Source organism: Acanthochromis polyacanthus, chromosome 2, assembly GCF_021347895.1.
Source record: "Acanthochromis polyacanthus isolate Apoly-LR-REF ecotype Palm Island chromosome 2, KAUST_Apoly_ChrSc, whole genome shotgun sequence".
Lineage (NCBI taxonomy): Eukaryota > Metazoa > Chordata > Actinopteri > Pomacentridae > Acanthochromis > Acanthochromis polyacanthus.
Genome location: NC_067114.1, coordinates 2,195,066 through 2,213,682, shown reverse-complemented (window position 1 = coordinate 2,213,682; position 18,617 = coordinate 2,195,066). Strand labels below are relative to the sequence as shown.

Below are 18,617 nucleotides of genomic sequence, written 5' to 3'. Positions count from 1 at the left end.
TTCAGTGTACCGCCGGCGGTACACCTACTAATTTGCATAGGAATTTCAAGAATGTCCGACGGCTGCAAACGCGATTATACAAACACTATACGCCGATGGAAAGCTTAGATTCTCATGAATCCACCGGTATAAACCACTTTCAGATGTGATTACCACAGCGGGTGAGAAAAACACATTTGTCCGACAAAAACGAATATTCATCCATCCGTTCTCTATACACGGCTTCAACGCACACAGCGCGACTCACATTTCCGGGTTTATTATTACACATAGAAAAAAGATTCCACAAAAAACACAAAAATCCAACCTTTTACATCCAGACGACACAAGCCAGTAAACTATTTTGTCCCAAACATGTCCTGAAGTCGGTATATAATCCCCGAATCGGTCATTTTCAAGGAAATGCACCTCGCGATGCCCGTCCAATATTCCCTGTATTTTTCGTAATTTTTTTATTTAAAAATAGAGTATTAGCGATTTTTTGTACTGAAAACGGCTGGAATTGACTGAAGCTTAAAGGGCTAATTCACTGTTTTCATACTCTTCCTGTCGTCATTTAATTATTGTTCAGCTAATTAGAAGGTGGTTGGTATTAGACGGTTATTTAGTTGCTATTTTAGTGATCTCTAGTCATTTTTTTATTAATCAGTGACTGTTTACATAATAAATAATAATAGAATTTGTAAAGACATGATCATAATGAACATAAAAAACCTTATTTTTAAAAAAAATTCTAATAAAAACGTATGCAAGATATATCCCATGGACTTCAAAAGTCCCTCAAATATATATTATATGACCCATATATTTGCATTCCAGTATTCAGTATCAGTATCTTTGCACATTTGTTTCCATGTGACATGACAACATATATGTTATATATTCTCTCTTCCCTTAAGTTTTACCATCTGCTATTGAAGAAACCCAGAATATTAAAAGCCTCGTTATCTGAATGTGCTTGTCATCCAACCTGCTGATTGGTGCTCAGGGGCACATGAAGGTGAAGAATGGCTGAAAGGAAACATGCTGGACAGGCTGGTTGTTGGTTTTTCCTAGCCTAGCCGCGCAAGACAACCCACGGCAACGAATTTAATTCTCTGCCAGGGTGGGTCTAGTTACCCTCCATAAGGCTCGAGGTTGGATGCTCCTAAAACTGGCCGACGAATCACCATGAAGTGTAGAGTCAGAAGGCGGGCGTAACTAAGTGACGACAGAGGCGCGACGATTCTGACAGAAACAACCGGAAACAACTAGCCTAGCCGCGCTAGACAACCCAAACAAATTTAATTCTCTGCCAGGGTCGACAACAGTCGTTGAGCTCCATTAGCACCGACTCTGAATAATCTTTCTGTTAACATGTCTGTAATATACTTGAGCTTCACCCATTGACTGTATAAATAAGGCTTCACTGAACTACCACATCCTCTGATTTCCGGCGCTCTAGGAGCCTATTCGTTGCACTGATTGGTTGTATACCTACCCAATTGCTGCAGAGTGATTTGATAGACAACCTTTTAGCCCGCCTCCCTCCCTGTCGAGAGTTCCTAGACCCTTGTGTCTTCAAAGCTGGGTCTAGCGCGGCTAGGCTAGGTTTTTCCAGTAAAGTTGGTGATCATTTGATAATCAAGGCGAACAATTAACCCCTCAGTACTCTAAACGTCTCGGTTAAAGCTCTCCATCCCTCACATGGAATACTTTAATAAGCTAAATATTCAAAGAGGTAAATGATGACTGATTGCTCCTGAGCAGCTTTTCAATACAAACTTTTCTTCAAGCAACAAAATTAACCGTTGTAATTTTATTCAGTGTGGCTAATTATGAGCTTAAATCAATGCTCCACCAGCTCTGGCACTGACGCACCATAAATTAAGACGAGGAAACAAATGCATATTTGCAATCGCCGCCGTGAATTTATAGGCTTCTCAACTGCAGGGTCATTAATGTACAGCCAATCTATCAGCGCAGATACGCCGCTACATGGACACTTCACTCCGCAATTAATCTCACCAATTTACTCCAAGGCCCCGTTGAAACAAGCTATTAAATTAAAGAAGGTGCTAAATCGCCACATCAAAGAGAACATATTGATTTTTCTTTTTTATGAAATGTGCTTATTGACAAAGCACTTAAATTAGATATTGTAGAAATTCTACCAGCTGGGCTCCCTTCTGTCACCGCAGACTGGAGAGAACACACAGAAAGCCAGGAGGGTGAAACACGCACATCTATGTCGATATCTTACATTATAATTCTATCCAATTATGTGGAGTATAATTAGTTAAATTAGCCAAAGCTTCACTCGTTGCCACGGCGATTAACCCCAAATTAGTTGACGTTTATTGACACCGTTGCCGTCTTCTCCAGCCTGATTCCTCAGCAAGACTCTGTTCATCATAGGGGAAAGATGCAGATTTACAGTCTTTTTGTTTTTATCAGGGTAAGTCAGGAGTGTCCAACATGAGGCCCATGGTCCAAAAGTGGTCCTCCAGAGGGTCCAATCCGGCCCTCAAAGTGGAAAAATTACAGAGAAGACATTAACTGCAGATTGTAAATTAGTAAAACTATAAATTTAAAATCATTTCCAGACCATGACAAGTTGTTTAGACCATAAAGTAAAATACCGGATTGTTCTTTTGTCGTTTTGTGTCTCATTTTTGTAATATTTTGTCTTGTTTTTTTGTCATTTATCTGAGTTTTGTCTCATGTTTTTGTTGTTCTGTTTCTTGTTTTTGTTGTTTTAATTTTTGTCTCGCTTGTGTTGTTTGCCTATTTCTTGTCTTTTTGTTTCTCGCTTTTGTCATTTCTTGTCTCGTTTTAGTCCTTGTGTCTATTTTTTGTGTCACTTGTGTCATTTGTCCATTTTTTTGTCGTTTTGTAACTTTTTGTCTAATTGATGCGTCTATCGTTTTGTTTCGTCTTTTTTTGTCCTTTTGTGTCTATTTTTGTGTCATTTGTCCATTTTTTTGCCATTTTGTAACTTTTTTGTCTAATTGATGCGTCTTTGTTTTGTTTCGTCTTGTTTTTGTCCTTTTGTCCATTTTTTGTCGCATTGTACCATTTTGTCTATTTTCTTGGCTTTGCGTCATTTGTCTCGTGTTTGTTTCCTTTTTGTCTCGCTTGTGTTGTTTGCCTTTTGTCGTTTTGTTTCTTGCTTTTGTTGTTTTTTGTCTCGTTTTGGTCCTATTGTTTGTTTCTTGTGTTGCTTGTGTCGATTGTTCATTTTCTTGTCTCTTTGAAACATTTTTATCAGATTTTTGGCTCTTTTTTGTTTTGTTTTGTGTCGTTTGTCTCGTTTCTTGTTGTTTTGCATCTCATTTTTGTGACATTTTGTCTTTGTTTTTTTGTCTTTTCTTTGTCCTTTTTTTGCCATATTGATCATAAATTAAAATCCTCTCTGGTTCAGTTCCAGGTGACTAAATGTTGTGTTCCTTTGTAGACACTCTGATCTGGAAGTTGTAATGTGGAAATGATAAACTGAGGATGAATGTTGTTGGAATTGCACTGACTTCTCTGTAAAAAAAACAAACAAAAAATCACGTTGTTCATAATGCTTTGTCAAGACAAAAGTTCATTAAATGTGACTATTTTCAAAATTGATTTTTTTGCACTAAAACCAAAGGTAAAATTAGGAGTTGTGGTTATTCATAGGTTATTATGCTGTGATTTTACTGGTCTGGATCACTTAAAATCAAACTGGGCTGAATGTGGAACCTGAACTAAGATGACTTTGACACTCCAGGGTTAAATTTTCTCCAATTCTTACTAAAGATTCCCCAAATTATTAAAAGGTAATTTCTGTCCAAAACCCTGCTCATCTAACCTGCACTGCTTTAAGCCTCATAAAAAGCACATTTTAGTGAAACATTTCTGACATATTCACACTCTGGCGACACAAAGCCAGGATGTGTGTCCTGGTCTGTGTGTAAAAGCAGCTTCTGTCTGAAAGGAAGCATGCTGCCACCCAGCCGGCATGAAATGGAAGCTGAAATGTCAGCAGTCTTAATCAATATTCCCCAGCTACTGTACGAGGGTACTGATGCTTTTTCAGGCAGGTGTGCTGCAGGCAGATGGTAAGAAGGAGATAATGAGAGTAAACATCAGCCGAGAGCAGCTCATTCTTCCCGGCGCTCATCCTGCACCACCGCTGCCATTATTTCCAGGCAACATTTCACTCTGGATGCATCCTCTTCTCTGAACATCTGGATGTAGTGCTGTCTTACTAAAAAAGGCATATTTGGTGATACTGCACACTTCTAGGAAGCCAAAACTAGCTGGTCAAGAGTCGTGTTATGATACTAAATTATTATGACTTGACAGTGAAAAGAACCTAAAACAAAAGGAAAATAATGCAGTAATAGATGACAGGATTTAAAATTTAGTGTTGCTTAACTAATTAAAAAATTTAAAAAACTAGAACATATTAATGCCTGGCGGTGGAGGACGTGAAGAGAACCATAAAACTACAGGCGTGAATTATTATTATATTACTAAACAGTAGGGCTGGCCCGAATAGTGGTTTCTGGCCTCTGGATATTTGGGCCCTATTAAAGACGAATATCCGAATATTCGTTCCGCCCCGTAACGTCTGACGGGGGCGGGGCTTGTGGCGGAGACGGCCCGAATATTCAGATCCGTTCGTCTGGTCTCCTGGGTCCAAATTTTGCCTTGTTTTGTCTTCAGTTAAACTGAAGAATTCCCAAACAGCGGAGGTCTTCAGCATCTTGTCTTGTGTTTATGCAAAGAAGTGAAGCGTGACGTCAGAGTCGGCAGCAACCCGGCCATTCAGGTGGTGGTAAGAAACATGAATGGATGAGCCGAGATGAGCCCAACACGACGGGATGAGCCGAAGTGGGCCGAAGACGAAGGTAAGAGACGAGCTCCGAATATTTTCATCTGGGGGGAGGAGGGGGTGATCACATAGATATATGTGTGTATGTTTATGTGATCACATGACAGGATGAGCCGATGTGAGCTGATGTGGGCGGAAGGCGGAGGGAAGACGCCGAATATTCGTTCCGCCCGGTAACGAATTAATATCCGGATACCGCCGTAGCGAACGAATATTCAGGTCCAGCCCTACTAAACAGTAGCGTGCTCATACATTTTCACAGGAACTCCACATCAGCTCTTTACACGTTCACTTTTCTCCACCTTCACATGTCACTGCTGCTTATGGAAGCTTAAATCCCTGCAGAGACGTGTGAGCGGTATGTTGCTGCATGTTGATTTTTCGAGCTAAGCTAACGTTAGCATCATGAACGCTGCTTTTGCCAAAATGTCAAATTCACCTCACTGCCACTGAAAACTATTTTTAATTAATGTGTCGATTATTTTAACAATTAGTTGATCGATGTAAATGATAGTTTTTTTCCCCAAAAAAGAAAAAAATTATTACATTTTACAGAGAAATTGTTGTCATTGCAGTCACTAACTTCTTTCAAATCACTTCTTAAAACCCACTTTTACAGACTTGCTGTTATGTGAGGTTTACTTTTAGTTTTATTTAGCTTTAGTGTTCTATTCTGTATTATATGCCGTTTATTTTAGATGTTCTCTTGTATTTTGTTTTACTTTTAGCTGCCTGGTTCTTTAGTGTGATGTTGTCTCTCTAATTCTTTAATTCTCTATTTTTTTTTTACCTTTAATTTTAACCCTCAATCTTGTTCTTTAATGTTCAAACTTCCTAGTTCCCTTGTTTGAGTTGAATGCTAATCTAGCCAATTTTTGATTTATTATCATTTTTACTATTTATTTTAATTGACTGCTTTAATTTGTCTCCTATAGATTGTTTGATTGTCTGGTTTCATGTTTTATCTCTTTGTGAACACCGTTCTTAAGGGTAATATATAAATAAAGACACAATAAACAGAACATCTAAAATGATTTGACCGGCCTCTTTTCATTTTTTTTGTAAAATTATGTCAATTTTGGCCTTTTTCTTCTGCTTTTTTTTTAGTTTTTCCGATGCACATCAAGGAAATAAACACATGCACACCAAAAACATTCGTAATCGGAACGATTTCTGGGAGAAATGGTGTTTTTTCTGGAAAAATTCCAGGCATGCCAATACTTTCGTCCATGACTGCAGGTTTATGTCACGGATGTTTTAGTCCTTCTATATAGTATCCTAAGAAGCATCGCTACGGTAAAAACTGTTCAACACAACAAGAAAAAATCCATATCAATAACTTAAAATGAAAGACACGGTAATTACATCAGACTGAATGATTGGGAAGTCATTTTTCTGTTTGAATTTTAAAGATTTGTCACGTCTAAACTTGAGGTTGACCCGAGGCAAAGCAGGAACTCTAAAAATAATCTCTTAAAGACGTGCAATCAAGGGCAGAAAAAAGCCAAGCAGCACTCCAACTCCCCTTCAAGGTGGTTTAGCGTGAAGCTTAGCACCGAGCCGACACCGTTTTCACAGCCTTTACACATCGTCCCATTCAATCGACCTTTCCGAAGCTACGGGCTGACATCCTGCATATGAATCACGGACACCACCTTTATGACTCTCCCCTGTGAATACATTTCATACATTAGGCGGAGGATATTTCTTCTGCGATGGTTTGACTGAGAATGATATTAGGTCATTAATTATTCCAGTCGCTCCTCATTTGCTGCCATCCTGACACACGCAGCCATCTATCAAGACTTGTAGTCGGGGTAAAAAGAGAGACGGAGACCCATCTGTTGGGCATTCATAATACATTCATTTTCTCTGGGGAGTCGGTGGCTGGCCAAACATTGAATGATCGCACCAGTGATGCCGCCACGGTGCCAGCCGTCGTTGACCATCTGATGCCCAGAGCAATATCCAAGAATTCTGAACCTGCAAAGTGAGGAGAGCAATTAACTCGCATTTCTGCTCGCAGAGCCGAGTGAACTGATTAAATGTGATCGCTTTTTATCCCACGTACACACACAACCCAAAAGCGCCGTGACACACGGTTTAAAAAATTCAATCAGAGCTCATGCCAAGGTGGCTGCCGGATAAAAATAGACGGCTCTCGCTCCAGGTGCAGTCTGTGTAAATACAGAATTATCAGGAATAACTGCTTGAAAGACACATTTTTAAGCCAAAACCAACGCAATCATCATCTTTGGTACGCGTGTGTGCAAAGATATGCAACAGTTGGTAGTTTAAACGTGTCGTTGGATTGAAGACAAAAGAGAAAGCGTCACTTTTCAGGTTAAATAGGCTCAAATAAAACATACAGTCTTTAAAAAAGGTAATTGAAGATTTTGCTCATTACATAATTACCCGTCAGAACAATAAAAACGACATGATCTGGGATAAAACCTCACATGCAGAGAACGCTTTTATAATCGTCAACTCAAAAATAGATTAAACATCAAAGATCATTACTTGAACCAAAAGTCTGAACCCCGATCGTTGCTTTGAGGTTTCAGTTTGTTAGTGATGTAAAAAGATAATTCCTTCAATACAAACACTGTCAGAATAAACACTATAGTACTAAAACAAGATCATTTCATATCATTTCAACCAGCGGTCAAAGGTCAGTATCAGCATGTGGGATAGGTGGTATCAAAAAATAAAAGACATCATGTGAAATTACAGGAATTTCCCTAAATTTAGACACCAAGCACAACTTGTTTCTATAAACCCTTCTATGTTTAATGTTGACCTTTGAATCCGAAGGTCGGACAGATATTTTTGATTTTTAGCTGTTCATATTTCACGCATTACATACCATAGCACTTTCATTTTATACAGATCCAATCCTTAGATAGCCAAATTATACCATATAAAATCTCTAATGGATATGATGATTAGTTTGTGTGTAATGGGTGGCCAAATGTAGCAGTTTAGAAGTTCGTGATGGATAAAATCGCAACTTTGTCATTCTCTGTAACATGCAAATATAAATATAAAGTAAATATTTTCACATTTCTGAGGACTATAGGTCACTGTGAAATGATTCTGAAAATTTCAGATCTCTACCTTTTGTTGTTCAGAAGTTATAGAAGTCTAGCCTAGCCGCGCTAGACAACCCACTGCAACGAATTTAATTCTCTGCCAGGGTGGGTCTAGTTACCCTCCATAAGGCTCGAGGTTGGATGCTCCTAAAACTGGCCGGACAAATCAACATGAAGTGTAGAGTCAGAAGGTGGGCATAACTAAGTGATGACAGAGGCGCGACGATTCTGACAGAAACAACCGGAAACAACTAGCCTAGCCGCGCTAGACAACCCACGGCAACGAATTTAATTCTCTGTCTTAATTTAGCTGCAATAATAGGGTACCCCCTACCTACTTTAAATGGCCATAACTTTGAAACTAATGACAATAAAGCATTCAAATTTTGGATTTTCCCATCATATATAATGTACTAAATGTATGTAAAAACTTAGCAAAATCTGAGAGGGTCAGGTGGGAAGTTTTCTTAAATTGGTTGATTTCATACGGAATGACCCACAAAAGAACCATGAGGAGTTGTGGTTATTTCTAAGTTATTATGCTGTGGTTTTACTGGTCCGGTCCATTGGAGCTCAAACTGGGCTGAATGTGGCCCTTGAATTAAAATGACTTTGCCACCCAGGTTCTAACGGATTTATCGCTGTTGCTAAATGTTGTTCATGCGCATTTATTCTCTCCTTCTGCGACTTATTAGCGACCCTGAAATATCCTTTCAGCCTCACGTGGACTCCACTTTGGTCGCTCTAACTCCATAGTTCCAGCTTTCCTCCATAGTTAATGGGATGATGAAGAAGCCCTAACTGGTTTGCTGCTGTTGCTTGAAGTTGTTTATGCGTATTTATTTTCTCTTTCTGTGACTTCTCGCTAGAATCTGATCGCAGTCTCTCCATCGCCAGCTTCTGGCTACGAGCATGAAAGCAGAGTTCACTGCACTCCTGACAGCCACCAGGGGTATTTGCTCGGCTTCCAGAAACTTCCAAACTCTTATTTGCTTTCATCTTGGCTTCCTCCTGCAAGCTTTGCCTCCCACTCTCAGACTTATCCTCTCTTCGGTTTTCAAGTTTCTGTTTTTGTAGAGGGTTTGTGCTCAGACTCCACCTGCCTCCTGCGAGCCTGTTTGTTCTCGTTGCCTTCGACTGCGTCTCGCTAATGCCGTTATTACCCCAATCTAATGACTTAATGCAGAAAAGCTACCTCAGAGTGTAGGCTTTATTTAAAACTCCTAATGCTGCCGGTGAAATTTGGATGCATGCTGAATTTTAGGGACCTCACGAGTGTAAAATAGCTTCTGTATGGGAAAGTAGGGAGCTAGCGGTGAACAGCTGCTTCCATTCTGGGTGCAGCATTTCTTCACAGACACACAAAAGGGGAGTGACAGAGCCCGTAAACGTATGCAAAGCACCCCGAAATAACATCAGAATTTAGTATCTATATTCCTGAACGCTTGTGACAGCCACGACGCATCACCCAGCGTGTGACTCAGACCCACTGAAACCCTCTTTGTTCTCTAAATCCAGTGTGAAAATTACCCCAATGTTTCCAGGGTTGGGAGAGGTTGGCATGGAACTGGAGCTTTGGGAGAATATTCACGGCGTTGGGGACTAGTTTGGGCCCCCGGGTTTAAAACGGGCTCATTGAATTGAGCTCTGGAGAAAAGTAAAATAAAAAAAGTTCTTAAATCAACGGTGTCCAAGATGAGGCCCGTGGTCCAAAAGTGGTCCTCCAGAGGGTCCAGTCCGGCCCTCAAAGTGGAAAAATTCCAGAGAAGACATTAACTGCAGATTGTAAATTAGTAAAAGTATAAATTTAAAATCATTTCTAAACCATGACAAGATGTTTGGATCATAAAGTAAAATACTAGATTGTTCTTTGTTCTTTTGTGTCTCGTAAAATTTTGTCTGTCGTTTTTTGTCTGACTTGTATTTTTTGTCCCACCTTTGTCATTTTGTGTTTTTCTTTATTTGTTTTGTCGTTTTTGTCGTTTTGTGTTTTTTGTCGCAGTCGTATTGTTACTCTATTATTTTGTTTCTGGTTGTCGTCATTTTTGGCCTTGTTTGTGTCATTTGTGTAATTTTTGTGTCTAACTTTTGTAAATATATTTTTGTGATTTTTTGTCTCACTTGTGTGTCACATTTTTGTTGTTTTGTTTCTCGTTTTTCTCATTTGCGTTTCTTTTGTCTCGGTTGTGTTTTTGGTCTTATTGTCAACTTCTGTTTTGTGTTTTTTTTTGTCTTGCTTGTGTTGTCAGTCTATTTTTTTGCTTCTTTTGCTTTAATTGTTGTTTTGTGTGTCACTTGTATTTCTTTTGTCTCGCTCGAGTTGTTTGTCAATTTTTTTGTCATTTTGTTTCTTTTTTGTCATGACCTAGAGGCTGTAAAACACACAGCATATTGTCTGTGAAAGGACAGAGGATGGGCAGAGTTGTGGACCGAGTACAGAAAGACTAATGACAGGAGAACGTCTCCTCCTGGCCTCCGTGTTCCTGCAGAACAGCTCTGGACTTGTTAGCAGCACAGACGCCTCGGTGTGAGCTCTGGAAAAGAAGAGGGCTGTGCCCCGGCTGCCTTTCACATGAAGACAAGACTTGCATCTTCAGAACCTTGTTAGTTCTCTGAAAAGGCCACCGACTAGTTTGGAATATTAAGCAGCTCGTGCTGTCGGAAATCAAAAGGATTTTGGGAGAGAGTGGGAAGCTTCAAAAAGGCTTTGATGGTATATATCGCTCAATCTCTAGCAGATATGACAGAATGAAAAACTAAAGACACGGGAACAAAGACCCTCTGAGGGGGGAGGCAGGCAGAGGTTACGCTTCGCCTCTCAGAATTCTGCATAGATCATTATTCCTCAATCAGAGAGTATTGCTCTTAAAATGTCAAGACTTGTGAAGAAGACGACGGAGAGTAAAGAGGGAGACAGAAATAGAAACAAAACGAGGGGAAGTGGGACACCAAAATGTTTCAGGTCATTTATCATATCAGGAACACTCCAGTAAAGTGTGTTGTCTCACTTCCAGTAATGTACAAATGCAGAGTGCCTTTAGATCATGAATAAGTCAGATACGTGTCCACTCTGCTGCACACTTTAAACCAGGAGGGTCAAACTCATCTTAGTTCAGGTTCCACATTCAGTCCAGTTTGATCTCCAGTGGACCGGACCAGTAAAACCAGTAAAACCACAGCATAATAACCTATAAATAAAAACAGCTTCTGATGGTTCCTTTGTTTTAGTGCAAAAATGTTCACATTTAAGGAATTATCTCTCTACAAAACATCATGAACAACCTGACATTTCTAAAGAAAATGAGTTCAGTTTCATCAACATTCATCCTCAGTTTATCATTTCCACATTACAACTTCCAGATCAGAGTGTCTACAAAGGAACACAACATTTAGTCACCTGGAACTGAACCACAGAGGATTTTATGTTATGATCAATATGACAAAAGTCAGATAAAAAAAAAAAGACAGAAAAAAAACTACAAAAAGAAGACAAAATATGATAAAAATCTGATGCAAAATGACAAAAACAAGACACAAAACGACTAAAAATGAGACAAGACAAAACAAATGAAAAAAATATAAAATGTTTCCAAACAGCTACAAAGTGGCAAAAAACGGACGACAAAAATGAGACAAAAAAATTACACAAATGACACAAACAAGGCCAAAAATGACAAAAACCAGAAACAAAAAAATAAAAAAGTAGACTAACAATACGACCGCGACCAAACCCCCCCCCCCCCCGACAAAACAACAAATAAAGAAAAACACAAAATGACAAAGGTGGGACAAAAAATACAAGTCAGACGAAAAAACAACAAAAAAGAAAATATTACAAAAATGTGACAACTTGTTACAGCGCTCGATTTAGACGGTCGCCGGGTCCCCCTTTGCGACGTTTTTAGTCGCAAATGGGGACCTGGCGTCCAAATCGAGCGCTCGATCGAGCCGAAACGCCTTTCATGTTTTCTTCATGGATGCAGCCACTTTGTATGATGTCATCAACCTCCTATCATTCCCGGCGCTCGTGGCGACCTGGCGACCGTCTAAATCGAGCGCTGTGTTATGGTCCAGAAATGATTTTAAATTTATAGTTTTACTAATTTACAATCTGCAGTTAATGTCTTCTCTGTAATTTTTCCACTCTGAGGGCCGGATTGGACCCTCTGGAGGACCACTTTTGGCCCACGGGCCTCATGTTGGACACCCCAATGCTCTAAGGCCTGGCACCAATGAAGCAGCAGCAGATCGGAGAAACCAAACTTTGTAATGTAAATATAATGTGACTGGGAAGATTCCCTTTGTGATTCCAGTCATTCCTGTAATGGGAGGGGAGCAGTAATGAGGGGGTGAGGAGTGAAGGCTTCCTTTTGAAGAGCAGGAGGAAACAGAGGGAGGAAACAGACGAGGAGAAATCCTTGCTATGGTTTCTGTTCTGCATGAATCCGAGGTCAGACACAGAATGAAACGATCGCTGGCAGTCTGTGCAAGAATAATTACAAAAACAGCAAGATCTCACTGAATGTTCTCGATGTTGCTCAGTGTGACTCTTAGACCCACGTGGTGATTTAATACTGACATTCCTGTTGCAATAAGAAAATTAACCATTAGTCTGCAAGTGAATTAGATTTAGCCTTTAATACAGGAGAGTCAAGCTCATCTTAGTTCAGGTTCCACATTCAGACCAGTTTGATCTCCAGTGGACCAAACCAGTAAAACCACAGCATAATAACCTATAAATAACCACAAATCCTGATTTATTCCTTTTAGTGCAAAACAGTTCATTCTGAAAATGTTCACATTTAATTATCTTTTTACAAAACATCATGAACAACCTGAAATCCTGAAGAAAATAAATTTCAGTGTCTACAAAAGAACACAATTTTTCGTCTCATTTATCAGCAACTGAATTATATAGTATTTTACTTTATGATCAAACCAAAAAAGTCAAACAAAAAAAGCAACAAAAACAAGATAAATATTACCAAAATGACAAAATGCTGACAGAAAAGTTACAAAGCCAAATAAAATGGAAAAATGACAAAAACAAGACAATTACATAAACGACATAAACGAGGCAAAAAAATAGAAAAGCAAAACACAAAATGACAAAAAGACAAAAGAAAAACACAAGCAAGACAAAACGGAAACACATAATGACATAAAAGATAAACAAAACGACAAAACCGCGAGACAAACAGCAAAAGTCAGACAAAAAAAAAATACAAACACCAAAGAAAATATTACAAAAATGAGACACAAAACAAAAAAATGAGACAAACGACAAAATTCAGACAAGAAAAATACAAAAACCACAGAAAATATTACAAAAATGAGACACAAAACAACAAAAAATGAGAAACGACAAAATTCAGACAAGAAAACTACAAAAACCACAGAAATTATTACAAAAATCAGACCTAAAATGAAAAAATGAGACCCAAAACAACAAAAATGTGAGACAAATGACAAAAAAATCTACAAAAACCACTGAAAATATTCTAAAAATAAGACACAAAATGACAAAAGAACAATAAACAATCTAGTATTTTACTTTATGATCCAAAAAACTTGCCATGGTCTAAATTATCTGGAGAGTTGCACTAAAGACAACCAAGATTGAGTGAGAATTAATTTGCGAAGCAGCTCGAATAAATGAATGAATGAATGAATGAATGAATGACTGAATGAATGACCTGCAGTCAGAATCTACCAGAAACGTCCAGAGCCTGCAGAGCATCCAGCAACAAAGTAGAACACGTGAAGAGAACAGCTGTTAGAGAAAAAAGGTAAAAACCCTGAGGTGATTTCAAAAAACACCTCCTCCTATCTGACCTTGTCTTCCTGATATCCTGCAGGTTTACCTTTAACTGGCCTTTCTAAGCACATTATTCCTGCCAATCTTCAGCTTTCTCTCTTCAGAGTAACTGGATAAATCTGTTCAAGTAATTTCTGCGTCTTTCGGTTTATCCCTGCATGATATTTGTTTCTATGGCAGCACACAAGTTATACTGAGATTTTAAGGCTTCGGGACTTCAACCTCGCAGCTTTACCAGTCGTACAACGAGGCCGTGCCGCTTCTTTGACACCGTTTAGAAGTCTATCATCTTGTAACTCGGTTTGTAACCCAGAACGTCCATGTGGCTCGGCTTTAACACTTCTGTCACGGTCCAAATGTCCGCTGGAAGCATTTCAGAAGCAGAGTGTCTGTGGACGTCTTTTTTTTTTCCCCTCTCGCTGCGTATTTTAACACCGACATCAGTTCCATTTAACACAATCACACACACGACATCCAAGATTACATTTTCATGTAATTATGAGACGTGAACCAAACAGACGAAGGTTGTAGGTTCACAACAAACGCCGCACAGATGCGAGCAGATTCCTTTTCATTAGGTTTATGAAGCAGTGAGGCTTCGTTTTATCGATCGCAGTCACTGTGGAACCGGCTGCGTGGGATGAATGCAGACCCGACCTTAATCACATGTTTGCACATCGATAACTGCCCGCTTCATCAGCCGTTTAATAAATGAGAATAAGAGTAAAATGTGAGGTGTAATTGTGTCCCATTGATGAGGCTCTGTAATTATGCCAGAGCAGCTGTTATTAAACATGAACGTTAAAATGTGCGCTCATGCAACATGGAAACTACTAGTATCCAAAATAATGACTCTGAGGCTCCAAAATCCAAACTAATGTGTAAATTACAGATTCTATACTGTCTCGTTTTTGTAATATTTACCTCCACCAAGGAGGTTATGCGATCGGGTCCGTTTATTTATTTGTCTGTCTGTGTGCGTGTCTGTGGACAGGATTTCTCGGAAACTGCTTGTCGGATCTTCATGAAATTTTCACCAGAGGTGGATCTTGGCCCAGGGAAGACTCCATTCAGATTTTGTGTTGATCCGGTTAAAGATCTGGATTCCAGATCCGGATTTAGGTTTTCCAACTTCATATCATCTTCCCTTGGCAGAGGTCAGAAATCTTGGATTGCTCTTGTTTGTCCCGTTTTTGTTTTTTTTGACTCACTTTTGTCATTTGTTTCTTGTTTTTGCTGTTTTGTGTCTCCTTTCAGTCTCGTCTGTGTTTTTTTGTCCATTTGTTGTCATTTTGTTTCTCGTTTTTGTCACTTTGCATCTCACCTCTGGTAATATTTTGTTTTTTTTGTCTGATTTTTGTTGTTCATCTCATGTTTTTGTCTTTTTGTTTTGCTTTATTCATCGTTTTGTGTATCGTTTTTGTTTCTCGCTTTTGTGGCTTTGCATCTCACTTCTGGTAATATTTTGTCTTTTTTGTCTGATTTTTGTTGTTTGTCTCATGTTTGTTTTTCTTGCTTTTGTCATTTTTTATCTCGTTTATCCATTATTTTGTCGATTTGTAACTTTGTCTAATTTTGTCCCTTTTTTCTTTTATGTGGTTCGTCTCATTTTCTTGTCATTTTGTTTCTCATTTTTGTCCTGTTGTGTCTCATGTTTGTAATATCTTGTCTTGTTTTGCTGTTTTTGTGTGACTTTTGTTTTTGTTATTTTGTTTGCTTTTTGTGTCGCTTGTGTTTTTTGTGCTATTGTTGTCATTTTGTTTTGTGTATCATTTTTGTTGTTTTGTTCCTCGATTCTGTCATTTTTTGTCTTATTTGTGCATTATTTTGTACCTTTGTCTATTTTTTGTCCCTTTTTCTTTCGTTTCATGTAGTTTGTCAGATTTTTGTCATTTTGTTTCTCGCTTTTGTTATTTTTTGACTCATTTTGTAATATTTTGTCTTGTTTTTGCCGTTTGTCTTTTTCGTCTTTTGTTTCTTGTTTTTGTTATGCGTTTCCTTTTAGTCTCGCTTGTGTTTTTAGTCCTATTTGTCATTTTGTTTTGCTTTATTCATTGTTTTGGTTGTTTTGTTTCTCACTTTTGTCATTTCTTGTCTCGTTTTTCCATTACGTTGTCGCTTCGTAACTTTATTGTCTCTTTTTTTGTTTTGTTTCATGTCATTTGAATAAAATATTTCAGCCACAAGCACGCTGCATGATCTGTTGTTGGCTGCAAAAGTGAACATAAGAGTCCTAATGCACTCCCAGCATCTCAGCAACCAAGTATTAGCTGGATTACTTTTAATTTTAATGGCATCGTCACCGCAAATCGAGAAAAATACTTAGAGTTAGCACGTTGCATGACTCATGTGGCTAGCATTAGCTTCGATCTTAAGTCCCCAGGCCATAGCTTTGGGATAAGCTTCATGAAAACATCGAGCATTGTGTGTTGATTCCGGTTAAAATGTGTTCTGCAGGACTCTGGGTTTGGTTACCAGGCGACATCTCTAAAGAGGACTACGCCCTTACTCGATAATCTGGGAATACACTACGTAACTCCTTTGTTTTGACTCGTTTTCGCCAGGAAATCCACCACGTCAACGGCAGGAACGGACAGGAGCATGGGGAACAGCAGACACTGAAACCGCTCATTGGAAACAGGATTACAAAGGAAGAGTAGAACGAACGATCTGTGCCTTAGTTTGACCTGAAACTTGAAGGACATTTCCTGTGACATGTGAAAGTTACGTTAACTTGTTAAAAGTTGTGTAATACAGGGCTGGGGGGGACTTGCAGAGCTGGAGTCTCTCTTCACTGCATATGAAAACATTAAAGGCAACCAGTGGAGTTTTTGATCTTTAATAGAGTTTGAAGTAGTTTTTTCCATGAGTGGATCCTTGTTTGTCTCGAACATGCGCACAAGGACGCCACGCACAAATAACGACCTCATTCCACAGCTGAAGACAGAAACTAGACCAGGAGAGTCAAACTCATCTTAGTTCAGGTTCCACATTCAGTCTAGTTTGTCCTCCAGTGGACCGGACCAGTAAAACCACAGAACAATAACCGATAAATAACCACAACTCCTGATGCTTCCTTTGTTTTAGTGCATTTAACTGACTATCTTTTTACAAAACATCACAAACAACTTGAAATTTCTTCAGAAAAATAAGTGAAATTTCAGCAACATTCATCCTCAGTTTATCATTTCCACATTACAACTTCCAGATCACAGAGTGTCTACAAAGGAACACAACATTTAGTCACCTGGAACTGAACCACAGAGGATTTACTTTATGATCAACATGACAAAAGTCAGACAAAAACAATACAAAAAAACAAAAATAAGACAAATTACTACAAAAATCAGACAAAATGACAAAAACGGGACACTAAACGACAAAAAGATGAGAAAAAAAGTTCTTTTGTAAATGTTCTGAAGAAATATTTTTAACATTTCTTTTTTCCCCACCAAAAAAATGTTCAAAGATTTCCCAAAAATGTTGAAAATGTGGACACTAGAAGTTTCATTTTGAAATTTTTTTTCTGACATTTTCAAAGTTTAAAACGACAAAACAACATGAGGGCTAAAAGCATTTTTAATGTTATGGGGCTTTTATTTTGTAACCATTCCAGCAGCACAGGAAGTGTTTATCTAAGAAGCGGTTTCTTGACAGGACGAAGACGCTGTCGAAAAGTCCAAAAATTCATGTAAAGTAGGGCTGGACCCGAATATAACGAATATCCGAATATTCGTTCGCTACGGCGGTATCTGGATATTAATTTTGTTATCCGAATATTCTCGCGCCCCCCCACCCCCACAGCTGCAATGGAGACAAGTTCTGACGGTGATTCCTGAAGAAATGAGTGAAGGACAGAAAGGTGAATTTGTGTTCAAAATAAGTCATCAAGTCCTGCTCAAAACCTGGAGAACAAAGGCCCTTTTACATGCCAGTCTTCACCCTGATCCGACCTGCTCCAGCACTGATTTATACCCTTTAATTCGGCTTCTGCTGCAGGTCACCTAACCTGCATACATTCGGATCAAGCAGAACAAACCAGCACACCCAGAGGCGACCCGCTCACGGGGAGAAAAAGCAAACCGCACACACAAAGGTCAGCAGATTTTAAACCTTCTCGCTGTGAGGCAGCGGTGTTCACCGCTGAGTTATTATGCCGCCCTGTCGTGTTGTAAATGCCATTCTAATTCTGTGGCAATAATTGAAAGAAAAAAAAACAGTTGTCTGAAATCGACCCGCTAGGCCCAGTTTAAATCTTCTCTGGCCCGACAGTTGAAGCAGAAGCTCATTAGCAGAGAGGCTGCTGGAATTACAAAAAATATCCTGCTCATTTGTATGCTGAAAAACAGCAAAATAAGTTAAATTAGCACGACTGAAGCTTTGCTCTGAGCACCGGAGTCCAAAGCATCTGGCTGCTGGAGACGATCTGGTCTGTGAGCCACATGTTTTCATGGCTCCTTCACCACGTCTTTACACACAGCGTCTATTTTTACTGCAACAGCTTGCTTCTCTGAAGTGTGAAATTCACTGGTGGATGTATATAAAAGCATGCAATTACTGACAGCTCAATCACAACTTTTATTTAGTTGTGCATTCCACGATGCATTACTGCAACCGGAAGAAAATTTTACAATCGATTAGAATCCAGGATAAAACATCTGACTGTAATGGTTGTGGAGTTTGGGGTTCTGCATGCAGAATTCGCTAGTTTCATAATTAACAACCCACATAAAAAACAACCGATGCATGCAGGGCAGAATTAAGCTGCTACCCATTAATTATTAACACAAAAAACACTTCAGAGGTCCCTACATCTCAAATTGAACCCCGCTGGTTTCAGGCGCGACAAACCAAACTC

General features: G+C 39.1%; 1 protein-coding gene across 3 annotated transcripts in view; it reads right to left on the bottom strand.

Annotated features, from left to right (window-relative positions):
- The window catches only part of glceb (glucuronic acid epimerase b), a 94,692-nt gene that overhangs the window by 54,535 nt on the left and 21,540 nt on the right, over nucleotides 1–18,617 (bottom strand). The gene's annotated exons all lie outside the window — the stretch shown is intronic.